The 14,397-nt window shown below is 37.1% G+C and overlaps 1 protein-coding gene across 12 annotated transcripts in view; it reads right to left on the bottom strand.

The window, feature by feature from the left end:
• INPP4B (inositol polyphosphate-4-phosphatase type II B) overlaps positions 1-14,397 on the bottom strand; it is a 775,173-nt gene that overhangs the window by 233,432 nt on the left and 527,344 nt on the right. The window lies entirely within an intron of this gene.

Here is a 14,397-nt window from a genome sequence, read left to right as displayed (position 1 = left end):
TTTGAGTAAGAGAAAGAAAGAAGATTGAGAGGAAAAGAGCACCTCCTAAGCAGAGATCATTAGAAGAGAAAGGAAATATCAGGGAGAAAGTAACCATATGAGGTCATGCATAGATTGCTTCAGACATTATTTGAAAGCAAAGATTATACATACATACATTTTTAAGACCATTTTTTTCTTACTCAAAATGGACATGCTCCTGGAACAGAAACTCTTCACAAGAATGGTTTGCAAATGTCACTAAACCAATCAAAATATTCTAAGACATTCTGAAAACATTCCAAAAATAGTAGGCATGGGGAATTAAAGGAGGCAATTATTAAATAATTAGCAATAAATACTAGTGATGGGTCAGTACTTAATACTCAAATTTTGAATTATGTATATTTTTATCTGTGTTGTGCTTTGTAGTTTATGACAGTTCCTTAATGGTAGGAAACAGTGCTAAGAGATTTTTTTTTAAAGCTAGAATTAAAAAAGTTATACAGTATATGGTCAAAGTTTTACAGTGTATAAACATAATTTTAGACTATAATGTTTTTCAAACCTATGTAGTAAGAAATTCACTAAGCTTTAAATTGCACCATGGGGCACGCACTCTGAAACCAAGCAATTCTTAGTGTCTATATTTTTATGCTTAATTGCATTTGTATCTGCATTACATTCTTTTATTAAGCTAAAAAATCTTGTGGTTTTAAAAATATTTTTTCTCCTTTAATATGACAACATTTTAAACCAAAAATCCTTTAAAAATAAGTTCAAAAACCAGAAAATATGAATTCATTTACAAACTTTTATTAAGGACCTACTATGTTGTAAGCACTATTCCACGCACAAGGATTGTTGCAACAGAAAACAAAACCAAAATCCCTGCTCTCATTGAATTTGAACTCAACAAATAAACAAATAAGTGATACATTAGAATGTGATAAATTCCATGGAGAAAAATTAAGCAGGGAAAGAAGGTGGATGAGCATCGGGTTGGGGCTGCTACTTTATACTCAGTGGTTAGAAAAGAACTCTCTAATACAATGCCATTTTAACAAACACCTAAAGGCAGTAAGGAAGTAAGTCACATATCTTTCTTTGGGAAAATCTTTTCAGGCAGAAGAAACAGATGGTCCAAAAGCCTTGGAACCTGGTCCCCATATTCAAGGAGGAGAAAGAACCATTATGGCTAAAGCTGGGTAGGGTAGAAAGAGCGTACAAGAAGACTAAGTAAGAGAGGTATTCATTCTTTTTACATTTCTGCACAACAAATGACCACAAACTCACAGTGTAAAGATCAGAAGTATGGATCATGTCCTCAGCTCAGTGTCTCACAAGAATGAAATCATCATGTAGGATGCACTGAATTCTCCTGCCTCATGGAAGCTCTAGGAAAGAATCCACTTCCTAGCTCATTCAGGTTGTTGGTAGAATTTATTTCCTTGTGCCTGAATGACTGAGGTCCCCTTTTTCTTGCCAATTATCAGCTAGTTTCTTGCTACTGACACTCCATGCCTTGAGATCACCCTCACATTCTTACTATGTGGCCCTCTCCATAGGCAATTCATAAGAGGGCAGTTTGCTTTTTCAAGGTCAGCAGGAGAGTTTCTCTTCCTAGTATGCTAAGATGGTAACTTATACAAGGTTATCCCAGCTACCTAGTATAATGACTAGTGGTTATCCCATCACCTTTGGCACATGGGGTAACCTAATAAGGGAAGTAACTATCCCATCATATTCACAGGCCCCACCCACATTCAATGGGAAAGTATCATGCATGGCATGTACACCAGGGAGCTGGGAATCTCAGGGGAAATCTTCACAGTCTGCCTACCACAAGCAATGGTGAATCATCTAGAACTCCACAGGACACTCTAAAAATATTTGCCTCGTGAGTGAGATGGAAGACTGAAAGAAGATTCTAAGCTGGCACATAAGATTTAAAATGAGAATCTGGGCTGCAGTGCAGAGAACAGACTGCAGGGAAGCAAAGAGAGAAGCACCAAAATGGGTTAGAAGAAATTAGGATGAAGTCAAGACATGTCAGATTCTATTTTTATTCTGAAGGGAGACAAACTAGATATTGTGATTGGTTGGATATAGATAGTAAGAGAAAGGGGAATCAGAGACTACAGAGACTATAGCATGAACAATGAGAAGGGTGGAATTGCAATTTCTTGATATGGGTAGACTGTGAGGATACATAGGATTTTAGGGGAAGGAAGGAGGCAGACAGGAAGGGAGAGTTCAGTTTTGAACATTTTAAGTGTGAGGCATTAATTTAAAGGGCGAATAAAGATATCAGGTGGTTGGATGTGAGAGTCTGGAGTTCAAGGGATCAGTCAAGGATGGAGAAGAAAAATACAGGGATCATCAGAATATAGATGATATCAAAAGCTTTGAGACTGAGTGGAAGTGAGTGAATGAATGAAGAGTGAAAACTCTGTATCTAGACTCAGATGTAGGACATCTCACAGTTTAGAGGTTGGTGTGATGAGGAATAATGTGCAAAAGAAACAGAGAAGTTGCCAGCTTCCTATTGATAGGAAGACAAAAAAAGTCTAGTATCTCAGATACCTTCTAAAGAATGTGTTTTAAGGAGATAGTGATCCAGTGTACAGATGTGCCAAAGACAGGAACATTGAGAACTTTCAATTGGATTTAGCAACATGGAGGCAATTTATTCCTGATCATGACAAGAACTGTTTAGGTAAAGTAATAGGATGAAAGCCTGATGAAAATGGATTCAAAAGGCAATCAGAGGAGGCAAAGTGGAGACAGCTCTTGAAATGGTTCTTCTACAAAGAAGAGTACGGAAATAGAGCATTGGTTAGAAGATATGGGAGATTGGGTAGCATTTTTCATGTTAACAGACATGATCTAGTAGAGAGGAAATAATGTATGACACAAGAGTAAGAGGGGATAATATTCTTAGATAGATGAGAAGAGATGGAATCTAAAAGGCTAGTGGAAGAGTTGACTTTAGACATGAAGCAGAGTTCATCTGTAATAGTGGCAAGGCAGGCAGAGTGGATCCTGGTAGGTTAGTAAATACAGCATGGGAAATTACCAAATTCCTTTTCTCAGTGAAACAGAAACCAGATAAAATCAGCTGTGAATTAGGAAGAGGGGAGATTTCTGGGAAGAAAGAGATGTAAAATAACTGTCCAGGAGTGTGGGAGAGCAAACGGACCAGGGAAATAGAGGACTACAGAACAGTACTGAAGAATTATGAACCCAAAAGAAACCTATAAACATGGAAATCAAGTTATCTCAGTTCACTCAGCTGGAAGGATGCATGCATGGATTAGGTGAACAAAGTGAGGAATTTAACCAGTGTTTTTGCTGTTGTGGCTATTCTTTTCTTCTATCTATCTATCTATCTATCTACCTATCTATCTATCTATCTTCTATCTATCCTCTATGTACACTTATCTATTTTTCCCAGGGAGTATAGTAACTGAAGAGGGGCCCAGGAGATGAGGATATATATGAGGGAATTGTTCTCTGATTCCTAAGTAATGGATCATGGAACCACAACTGGATAAGAAAAGAAGAGTGGATATGGGGAAGGGAGGTTATGAAGGGTTAAAGATATGACTTTAGGATCAATGACTTGGTACAGTCAAAGAGCAAGGAGCACAGCAAAGAGCACAGCTCCTTCCTCACGATATGAGATGGAAATCCAAAAATAGAGTACTTAAAATGTAGACTCTGGAGGGGTAGGATTAGTGACAAGATCTGGGGGATGACCCCAGGAGTGGGTTGCTGAAGTAGAGAAAATTCTGAAAGGCCCATGAACTGAAAAGATGATTTACATGGCTATTAAATCACAGGATGCATGAGAGGGGTTGTATTGAAGAGAGACAGTGCATTGCGAGTGAAAATCTTCATGAAATGAGGGGAATGGCATCTTTCCATAACCCTGGTAAGGCAGGGAATCCAAAGGTGTGTCTGAGGGCATAAGCCTCAAATTAGGAGCATTTTCAGAAGATGTTCATCCTACACCACTTGGCAGGGCTGCAAGAGATAGATACCCAGCTTCCAGTTAAATAAAGAGAACTGACTGAGAATGGGGATGTGGTTGAGGAGGGACTTAAGGTATTGGAGGAGATTTGGGGAGCAGAGGGCACTAGGACCAGAGTAGGGAGTAGACAGACAGGTAAAATGATGGGTGACCACATGGATGAAGGATGACCTGGGAATCCAGCACTTCTTGTGGTCACAATGAGTAATGATTACTGCCACAATAAGGAAACTCAATTTAGCTAGGGCAGCACTAATTTTAAAATATTATAAAGACCTGAAATTTCTCATTTTCTGACTTTATCTTGTTCTGCTATATAGTCTTAACACTGCCTTCCTAAATCATCTGGTAATTATTTTAGAGGTCAAGATGTGACTGATTCACCAGTAAAGAAGTCTAGACAGAACAATAAAGATTCCTACGGAATTTTTTTGTTAAAAAGAAGAAAAATGATTAAATCAAAGTTCAAGACGCTGCTACAAGGAAACAGAATACTCAGTATACTGCTTTTACTCATGCTAAATAGATTCTGAAGATATATTTCAATAGATCAAATGTCCTGCACCAGTTTTTCAACATAAAGTACATGAGAAAGCACTGTTTCTCCAAATATAACCCTTTTAAAGATTATTCTAAGATTTCGATTATAAGACAGGTTACCTACTAGTAATTAAAAGGTCCTTATCACTTCTCTAAGAAAAGAATCCATATAAGAAAAAAATGGGTTTTGGCAGGAAATAGAAAAACAGTAAAAATTAAAGGTCACAGGAGTAAAATTTTCAATTCAAGAGCAATTGCTATATAACGTTTTGGAAATTTTTGAGAACTATATTGATGTATGTGTTCCAAATAAAAGTTTCACCAGTTTTAAATAACCTCGGAGGCAGCTATTTTCTCCTTTTTTCTCAGATAAACTCCTCATAAGTCACTGTTAGGATTGAATAATGTCAGAGAATGTTTAGACCAGTGAATAAATACCATCTAATTCATTTCATAGAAACTGATACCCAAAGAGGTTAAGCAACAGGCTCAAGGCCACCTCACAAGTCATCAGATGCGCTGAAGTTGGTCTAAGAACAATAAAAATCGGAAGGCCACATCTGATTTTTTAAAATTAATTTCTTAAAAACAAAATATAAATGGTGTAATTTATTTTTAGTTGTTTGTCAATTTGTTTATCATTCTTATCTGAAAAGTCTTCATAAAAATTGTGGTTTTAGTTTAGTCCTTCCCAGCTTGCTCCTGAGCTCTGAGGCAATTGGTCTTCTGGGCTATGGGATCTTTGTTCTGAGCAAGAGACATTTGGGGATCATTTCATCTCTTCTTTTAAACTTTGTTCTAAGACTGTATTCTCTCCTATAGCAGCATGAACCCTCTTGTGTATCTTTTCCATGTCTGGAGTTACTTTCTTTACATATTGAGAGAATTATTTCTTGTAAGCAGCATCATCTTCTTCCATTAAGTACCACATATAATCTGAAATGTTCTGATCCAAGATGTGCTTACAAAGCACTTCTGTGCTGAGTTCCTTGCTTTCTGAATCGCATCCAGGGCATCATTTGGTACTGTGAAGGACAGAAAAGCTTCTTCCCATAGCTCCCTTCAGAATCCCCAGAATCCTTCAGAAATTTTATTTCCAGCGGCAGTTCTGGTATGGACTACATCTAAATATAAAATACCTTCACATTATAATTTGGAAGTTCATGAGTATAAGCCACAGAGACTATCACAGCCCCTTCTATATAGATGCAAGCAATCCGACAAATGCTATCTCCACCAGTTACATAAACTATTATATTATATTTAATTTATCCTGGATTTACTAAGCATTCTCAAACATAGTAATCAGCTTTACCCTCTTGTCTTCTTCTTCTAATTTTCACTTGGTATCTCTTGAAGTAGGCCTTATTCTTGACAACTTATTCTTGAAACCCTATCCTAAAGAACAGAGACCGATGTCTGTGGCTGCAGCAATGGTGGTAACTTTTAGAATTTAATTCTTACTGGTTACAACAAGAAAATACAGTTGATGAAATAAAAAAAAAAATGATTTGAAGATCTATTCTAAGAATTCTATCAAAGTCCAGTAACTCTTTGTTTTAGTTTGCTCAGGCTGCCATAAAATACAATTTTGGTTGATGCCAGCATGGTCAGATTCTTGTGAGAGATCTCCTCCTGACTTGTAGACAGCTGCCTTCTCATTGTGTCCTTGCATGATGAAGAGAAAGAGCAAGCTCTCTGGTGTCTCTTATAAGGGCACTAATGCCATCATGAGGGCCCCTTCTTATGACATCATGTAACCCCAATTGCTCCCCGAAGACCCCATCTCCAAATAACATTACAGACGGGGTTCAGGACTTCAAAAGATGAATTTTGAGGGGATACAAACATTCAGTCTGTAACACTTTAAAACCTCTAACTTTAAAAATATTAGAATACAACTCAATATTGGTCATTATTCATTACCTTTGTTGTATTCATAGAGAACCAATTTCAATTACATTTGCAGATGTCTGGAAAGGTCTACCTTAATAGGGCTTTGATTACTGAATCTGGACCATCGTTCTTGAAATAAGTCTATTATTGCATCCTTAAAAATCACTGTGCCCATAAATTATCTTCTCTCTCATCCATTCTATTTTTGTTCATTTTCTCTGGAACTTACCAGAAATGTGGTATTGGACAATTTACTTAACACTTCTAAGCTTAATTTTGTTCATCTGTAAAATAGTGATAATAATATTACCTGCCGTGTAAGATTTTTTGAGGCGTAAATGAGACAGTCTGAGAAAGCACTCAGTAATTGCTATTATTGTGTTGTTGGTGGTCCTGGTTGTGAAAGACAGTGGAAGAGGTGAGGGACTACAGGTACTAGTAGTTTTCTGAAATCTGCAATATTTCTTGGGTTTATCATCTGCTTTACTGATTGCAAAATAATAGAAATATATGTTTTATTCTGTGCCTGGTTCCCTTGTATTTTCCTAAGTACTAAGAGCACTAAGAGCATCTTTTGCTCTAATATTTTGTCTTTGACTCTGGTCCCTGACACAGAGCTCCTAAATCCCTTGGAATTTCCTGGATAAGAGTGTTTTTGTTCGAATGAGGCAATGTTTGGTGGGCTCCTGGATGGTGGTTGGTCACCAGAAAGAACAAGACACGGTTAGAAGCTTAGAATTGTCAGGCTCACACTCTATCTTCCATGAAGGGGAGAGGGGCTAGAAATTGGGTGAATGACCATTCCTGCCTATGTGATTAACCCTTCACAAAAATCTCAAAAGTACAAGGTTCAGATAACTTCTGGGTTGGTGAACACATCCATGTACTGGGAGGATGAGGCATCCCAATTCCACAGGCATCCCACACATTTGGTGACCAAAAGTCAGAAATGAACCGTTCTTTGTGAATGACAAGGGAGAAACACTCAGGAGTGTTTTCCTTTACATGGATTGTTTTCTATAGTATCAAATTACTATTCCTCATCCCAATGTGGTTTTATTTAAGCCATTATGTTTTTAATGTTATTATACTTTCTGTTCCCCATCTTGTTATTGCTTAATAAATTGAAGTGTTAGAGGACTTGATTGAGAGCCTTGGAAAGATTCTTTCGAAAGTATCTTTTTATTGGGGCTCCTGGGTGGCTCAGTCAGTTAAGCATCTGACTTCAGCTTAGGTCATGATCTCATGGTCTATGAGTTTGAGCCCTGCGTGGGGCTCTGTGCTGACAGTTCGTTGCCGGGAGCCTGCTTTGGATTCTGTGTGTGTCTCTCTCTCTGCCCCTCCCCCACTCACCCTCTGTCTCTCCCTCTCTCAAAAATAAACATTAAAATTTTTTTAAAATATCTTTTTATCAACGGATTTTAAAACTTTAATGATAATTTTATTTACTTACATTTGCTTCTCTTGACTGTAGTTTAAAAAATTTGTAAACTTCATATGGTTACTTTTTTCCCCTTCATTAGTTTATTAATTCATTCTTACAAATGTATCTCATCTAAACTTGATAATGTTCAAAAGGGGACTTGCAATCTTTCTCTTAAAACCTATTTCACTGAAGCCTCCCCCTACTAAGTTAGCGGTAACTCCATTGCTTTCAAAGTCTAAACCAGAATTTCTGAATTCATTGTTGTTTCCTTTCTCTCATATGCCACATCTATGCTGTCACCAAACCCTATTCATTCTGTCTTAAAAATATATCCAGAGAATGGCCACTTCTCAGCACCTCTGAACTACCTCCCTGGTAAAAGCCACCATCACTATTCTCCTGGGTTGGGGCAGAAGCTTCCTACTTGCACTCTTGCCCTCCTGCGGCGATTCTATTCTCAACACAACCGAAGTCAGAGCATGCCACTCCTCTTCTAAAAACCAGGCATGACTCCTGGCTCTACTAGAAGTAAAAGATGAAGCAGGCACACTGGCTTTCACTCCTATAGCATCTAGACCCATGCTACTTTCTTGGCCTTATTTCTTTTACTGTCCTTGTACTGCTCATTCAACTTTTGTCTCATGAGTCTCTTTACTGTTCTTTACATTGGCTATGGCAGCAAGACCACCATTGCCACCATCACTCCTCAGTTGATACCTGCAGGGTTAATTTCTCCAAATTTTTGCTCAAAATGTCACCTTCCAAAAATGACTGGCACTGATCACCCACTGAACCATGCTGACCATAGGTAGGAAATGTGTATGATCAAAGGTATAAACAGCCTAGAGTTGGTGTAAACTCATTTTTGACAAAATAGGAAGCTATTGAGGTTTAGTGTTATGAGAGACTCAAGTTGTTGATGATGATGATGGTAATGATGATCGGTACTTATTGGGTACTATGTACCATGCATATGTCAATTGCATTGCATGTATTATTTTCTAAAATTCTCAGTATCAGTGTTATGAGGCACTCCATTCCCAATTACAGATGAAGATTGTGAGGTGTCCTCAGAACTCTAAGAAGTACCTCCATTTGTAAAGGCTTCTCTAAACCTGACTCTGGAAAGGCTGTCTTTCAGGAAAACAGAAGTTATCCAATAAAAATCAATACCCTTTCCTTGTATACTTCACTAATTAGGTCCTCCAGGTAATGCAAAAAATTACTCCCTTACCTCTCTCTGCCTGCAACCCTCACCCCATCCCTCTCTAAGAAGGTCATAGATGGAGACAATCCTCAGCCTTTTAGCACTAAAGAACCTTGGAGTTCATCTAATCATTGAATTCAAAGTCTTCTTTTTGTACCCAATAAAACTGAAGAGTGCACACACACTTCCTTCCTAAGGTTAATGGCAGAACGGACCACCATCTTTGGAATGATGTGTCTTGGGTTCCAGTCCCAGCTAACATAAGAGATAATTTACCCAACCATCCTATAGTCTACATTGGACCGTTGTGACTCAGCTTCATGTGCTGATTATTAATATACATGACTCAAAAATAGAAAGGGGAACTTTTTCCCAGAATGAGTATTCATGTGCTGTTATAAAATGTTGCTTGTTATCCATTCTTTGCCTCTCTAGCTTCAGAGTTGTCCATGATTCTAGTCTTACAATCAGCTCCAGAAGAAAACACTCCATATCTCTTAGAAATTCATCAGTCCTCCTTTCTGACTCCATCTCTCTGTAGAGAAGACATGAGATGGAAGTTTCACAAAGCTTTCATTAAGGAATGGACCTGTAGGGTGTGAAAAAAGAAAAACACTCTCCAAAAATATGTATTCCCATCTTTTACTCATTTTAGTCCTGAAACACAAAATTTTGTTGCCATATCATGTCCATGACAATAATTTTTGAACTCAAAGAATTAAAAAAAAAAAATCTCTGAGAAAACAATAAATTTTATGATAAATACTATGAAACCAGTTATATGTGTTTTTACCGTTTCCTCCAAAATATCCTTTATTATCTCAATATATTCTTCAAATAAATTTGACAGGAAAGAAGATCAATTGAATAGTACTTGTTTCAAGGACTAGTGGAGGTTTAAGGAAGGAAAGGATGCATGAAAGAAAGAGTAGATAGAAATTTTTTTTCTACTAAAATATAAAAGGATCCTTTACTTAAAATCCAGCTTATGAACCCATTATTTAATTTCATTCAATGGTATGATCATTACTAAATGCAATTTACTAATGGGGAAATTTAAGCAAAGTAATTAATACTCCTGGTGAAAGTAACAGTACTCTAACTTCTTCCAATGTTACACTCACAGGCCTAACAGCCTCAAAGTACTTTAAAGGATATATCATAGAAGCAATAATAGAATTCGTCATAGAAGCAATTCATTTTTAGTGGTACTAGAGGTATGTCTCAATAGTCAGGAAATTTAGTGTTAGTTGGCAGTCTGCCCAACAAACAAGCAAACCCAAGGACCTATAGAGACTGTCTCTCCTACTTACTGTGTGAGTCCTTGGAAAATCTTCAGTTCGATTCTAGATAAGAAAAAAATAATCCCCACTATACAACATTTTTAAGTTTCAGATTGAAACTTTCAAACCTGCTTTGAAATAGGGAGACTGCATCTATGTTGAGAAAGATAAAAATAAAATAAAATAAAATAAAATAAAATAAAATAAAATAAAATAAAATATAAAATAAAGTTCAGGTTATCTGCTCTGCTCTTCAATGGATGGTTGAGGATTAGACTAAATTTATTATGGCACCTCAAGTTTGTTTTTAACAATCAATTTTTGTACTAAGTTTTAAAGGAATGTGCTTATTTCCTTTCTAACTTACATATTTGAACATAAGAAAGAAGTAATATTCAGCATGCATCTACAAGCGAATTTGGACATTTCATTTGCTTGTAATAATGTAATATATGCCCAATACCACTGAGATCAGGTTCAATTAAACCCTCATTCAGTAATTTCAGTTAATTTAAAAAAAAAAAATTACTTTATATGCAAGATAGTAAAACTACCCCATAGGGTAACAAATTCATCAGTGTTACACAGTGTTAGAAAGAAGACTCCTTAATTACTTAATTTATCTATTAGGTATTTGGGTATTTCTATTAGGTATTTCTTATTCTAATGAGCTTAAGTGCATTGACCGAGGAACCCAACAGATCATCCATGAAACAGTTTGGGCCCGTTACTAGAAGTAACTATCCCCCATTGTAGCACGGCCTACAAAACAGCGTGCATTCATGGAAAGTAATTTGCATATATTGGTACTATATCTAATTAAGTACCACAAAATAAGCTTGACTATTCTTTCTTCTTTCTTATTCTACATCTTCTCTTTTTACCTTTGATCTCATCCTTCTCTTTGCATTCTTAAAACCTTTTATCATATTTTTGCGTATTTTCTAGTTTCCCTAGCTCCTATTAATAAAATAGTATTTGTCTTAATTTCTTGACAATTCTGTACCTTACTGAAATATTATTGCAAACAATCTCTTTCAAATGCACTTGTACTATAAGATAGCCATGCTATGCCACAGAATTATAGACATCAATTAATTTCACTTAATAGATTAGGGTAAATAATCCTCAACTAGAGCATACTATAAGTGGGGGATACATTGTCAAGGGGCAGGTAACTTTCTATATATTCCTTCAAGGTTGATACCTCCAATGCAGCTCACTCATATATATATATATATATATATATAAAGTGGAACAGACAATGTATAAATAGAACAGCAAAGTCAAACCTCACTGGAAACAAAACTAGCAATGGCGACCTCCCAGTGATCATTAATCCTCTGTTAGTTGGCAGGGTGATGCATTCTGACCTGCTTCTTCAGTCACCACTCAAAAGCCTGATGGTCATCTGGTCATAGGAAATCGAGAAGCCTGAGTTGGGGTGGTGACCAGAACTTTTCACTAACATTTCTGGAGACTGCTGTATCTAAGTTCCCAGAGGGAGTAAATTTGAAGAATACCAGGGTGTTCTGGATGGGTAAGACTTATTCCTTGGGTAAAAGATGCCCAAAAGTGGAGGGAAAATAACTGGTTATCAGTGTAGGACTGGACTCCACCTTTACAAAGTGGAAAGTGTGCACAAGCCCCTGTAAATGATGAAGGAAGAGGTATCAGTGTCAAGGGTAATGTGTGTGGTTGCAAATGAGGCTGAAGAAGCAGACTTACAATCTTGTATACCTTGGCTGAGGTTGTTGCACACCTATGTTCATATACATGCTCATGTGAAGGGGGGCGGGAAGGAATATACTGTCTCTATTGTTTAGGAGGAAAAGAGCATAATCAGATAAGAATTTGAGAAAGGATGAATTGAAAAAGATGCTCAGATTTCTAGCTTCTGCTACATTAAGAGTGTCTGATGGTTCTTAGTTTAACAAAGATATGAAAAGCACCAAAAAGCACAGCTTTCAGGGGAACAGCAAAATTCAGTTTGCGGTAGTTATAATTTGCAAAAATAAATGTATATCCGCTTATGTAAGCTGAAAATGAATCAGTCAATGCACATAAAGGATACAGTATGTATTTTGTCACTCATTTCCTACATTTCTATACAAATTTCACAAACTGGTGTCTACACCAGTCATGGTGTGAATATAAAATGCCACAGGGTTGGAAATGTGTATGGACAGGGGGTGAGGGATGGGAGAAATAGGGGTGGGTAACTGCATGTTACATAGGAGCATAACGTGCATGGGTGGAAAGTGTGCATGTAGGACTGAGTATTCATTTGCATGAAGACCACATGCCTGCCTACAGATGTATGTGTTAGAAAACAGGCCTATGGTTGGGGGGGGAAAGTGGACCATACATATAGACAATCACTCATGTATTTTTAAAGTTTATTTATTTATTTTGAGAGAGAGAGGGGGAGAGAGAGAGAGGGAGAGAGAGAGAAAGCGACAGCGCCCAGACAAGGCAGAGAGAGAGGGAGAGAAAGAGAAGCCCAAGCAGGCTCCAGCTGCAGAGCTCAATGCGGGGCTTGAACTCATGAACTGTGAGATCAGGACCTAAGCCGAAGTCAGAAGCTTAATAACTGAGCCATCCAGTCTCCCCAAGACAGTCACTCATGTATTTCTCTGAAAAATACTTGGCTGTTCTTGTTCCCAATCAGCATTTTCTAAATTATGCAGCTGTGTTTCTTGGAACACAACACCTGATAAGCTGTGAATAGGTGTTCCATGAAAAAAACTCTTGCGTTCAAATTAGTGTGGGAAAGCTGTAGGCAACATCTGTCTTCCCAAAGGGCCTTGGGGACTAATGAAGGCACTGAGAAGTCCTACAGTAAAGTAACCCTCTTCAGTCTTTTAGCACAGCATTTTTAAATGTACTTGATATAAAACTCCTTTATTCTAAGAACATATATGATTAACTGAAGGGATACTGTGTTCAAAAAAACCCAAAACCAAAACAAACAAACAAAAAAACACTGTTTAGAAAAAGCTGATATAAATGTGTCTAGAGCAACAGAAACACGGGGAGATAATGACGAAAGTGACTTTGGTAAATATGGGCAAATCCAATATGAAATTTTCAGGTCAAATATAATTCCTTGCAGGCCTAATCATTCCTGCAAATTATCTTCAAAGCTAAATTAGCTCTCAAACTTCTTAAGCAGGTAGGTCTTTGTGTACAGATATTAACTTAATGTGATTTGCATTTTAAAAGAGGAACGGTTTCAGGCTTTTCTATACAAACTGAGAAGCTATTAAAGTGTGCTCTAAGTATGTGCTGTCCCTTCAGTGACTGAAAACTCTAATTTGCAATCTGATGAATATGACATCTTTTGAATAATGCAAGCTAAGAAAGTGCTAATTGGTTTCCATGGTCATACCTACAGCCTCATGAAAATAGATTAGGAACGTAAAGAAAAATGCAGAATATATGACTGCAGAGCCATTTAAATTATAAATGAGAGACTGTCTAGTATGTAATGCAAAATAATATAATGATAATTTTAATAGGTGATAAGCATTGATTTGCACCTGCTTTGCACCAGATACTGTTTCAGATAGGCTGTGTCCAATATGTCTAATCCTCATCTGCAAAAACAAAACAAAACCAAACCTGAGGCTAGACAAGCTAATCAATACAAAGATAAATAAAAATTATAGGGAATGTTTGTTGAGCACTTTCTATGTGTCAGGCACTGTTGGACACATCTCCTATCAAATAATTCTTGCGAGCCTCACAACAACTCTGTGAGATGGGAACTACTATTGTCCCCATTCCACAGATAAGAAAACTGAGTTCAGAGTACTCCACCATGCTGCTAAGCAATACAAGAGCCAGACTTGGGTATGTATGTATGAGTTCAGATATGACTCTAAAGCATGTATTCTCTCTACCTCTCCACTATCCGAATCCCATGATATCTGTATACGTTTCATATTCTGATTTTAAATTAAATTGATATAATGTTAACAGCAATTAGCAAGTGGCTCATGTTAGAGCCTTTTGATAATTTTAGGCA

Source organism: Neofelis nebulosa, chromosome 3 (assembly GCF_028018385.1).
Source record: "Neofelis nebulosa isolate mNeoNeb1 chromosome 3, mNeoNeb1.pri, whole genome shotgun sequence".
NCBI lineage: Eukaryota > Metazoa > Chordata > Mammalia > Carnivora > Felidae > Neofelis > Neofelis nebulosa.
The sequence above is the reverse complement of the archived record's forward strand: the minus strand, read 5'-3'. Positions and strand labels throughout refer to the sequence as shown.